At 45.5% G+C, this 1650-nt stretch overlaps 1 pseudogene; it reads right to left on the minus strand.

Moving 5' to 3' along the window:
* Positions 1-210: 210 nt before the first annotated feature.
* Positions 211-1650, minus strand: part of LOC116089922 — a 5712-nt pseudogene continuing 4272 nt past the window's right edge.

Below are 1650 nucleotides of genomic sequence, written 5' to 3' on the forward strand. Positions count from 1 at the left end.
TGTTCCTAGGAGTCCTTCCGTGTGTTACCTACCCTGGGTGATAAATAGAGGGCACTTTGGCTAATCTTTTTGACTGATGGCTGCGGCATCAAGGTTTGACTGTGCATGACACACTTAATTAAAAATAAATGATTAGGGAACCTGAGGACTTGGTCGAGGCCAAACAATCCTCCTTCATATTTGTCTTATGCTGTTTTAACAAACAACTCGCATTTTTCAGTGCCTCACAGCACGTGTTTATTATTGGTACACACACCCTTGCACATGCCTAGACACAGTGAAAAATCTTCATGATTCAACGTGGAGGATGGCACACAGGGGTATGCCAACCTGAGTATGATCACAGGACAAATGAAAATGTTGGCATGCAAATGGACTCGGAATCCCATGTTTTGATCACATTAGATCCTACAAAAACAGATTTTTTTTTCCCTAAAAGGTAGAGAAAGAAATTATTCCAGAAGAGTATCAAATAGAGGTATAACATGAAACCTCACCCAAGTAAATGGCCTACTCCATAAAAAGGGTCTGAAAGCTGACAAAACTCCTGAAAACTTAAGAATAATTGTAAAAAAGGCAGGCATGGTGGCACATGCCCATAATCCCAGCACTTGGGAGGTGGAGAAAAATCAGGAATTCAAAGTCATCATCTGCTGTATACTGAATCCCAGGACAGGCTGGCTACATGAGTAAAAAGTAAAAATAAAAACACTTGTCACTTTAGACACCAAACAGGATACCAAGCAGGCAGTGCTGTGGTGAGACCTTCCACTCTGCTCTTTAGGTGAAGAAGGGCATGCACTCCAGACTTCCGGTCAGGGAGTCGGAGTTGGCAGACCGTGGTGGCAGGTAGGGGCTATGAGTCTGCAGCCCTCTCTCTCCAGCAGAGCCTGAAAACAGAAAAGGAAAGGCCAGAGTCAAATCACATACGTGTCCCCACCCAGCAAACCCTCACACTTATGTGCCCCACCCAATCTAAGAGTTGTCCCTGAAATCAGGAACAGACACACTCCATTATCTCTGATCTGGGCTCCTCCTTTTCTCAGTCACAGTCACCAAAATCCCACTTAGTCAAACCTTGGGTCTAAAGTTCTGATCCTCACTGTGTCAGAAAAGCTCTGCACCTCCCCATCCTCTTGCCCTAGATTTCTGGCCCAGCCTACATCACCAATCTTCCAGACCTCTGTGAGAAGCAAGGTCTCCAGTTTCATTCATTGCCCTTTATTCCACCTAAAGTGGCTTCCCACTAACACACTTCAAAACGTTGTACTCTGTTGTTTGTTTTGTTTTGTTTTGTTTTGTCATCAGGGCCCAGCCTTCCTTTCCAGCCTCTCCAGCTGTGGAATTCTCCTCTGAGCTCAGGACTGGAAAGCACCCAGGCTCCACATCTATACATACAAAGGCTCTGAAGTCATCACCACACCCTCGTTCCCTTTCAGACCATTCCTTCCTATGCATGACCTCCCAGGCCTCCTCAGTTGACAGTGAATTAGGGATGTTGACCTGGGCTGGGACTCATTATGCTTTCTTCTATCCCTTCTATTTGTCATGCTCTTGAACTCAGATATGACCCGGACATGTTGGGGGCTTTAGTCTATTGGGATTTGTTGTTGTTGTTGTTGTTGTTGTGGTGGTGGTGGTGGTGGTGGT

Source organism: Mastomys coucha, chromosome X, assembly GCF_008632895.1.
Source record: "Mastomys coucha isolate ucsf_1 chromosome X, UCSF_Mcou_1, whole genome shotgun sequence".
Lineage (NCBI taxonomy): Eukaryota > Metazoa > Chordata > Mammalia > Rodentia > Muridae > Mastomys > Mastomys coucha.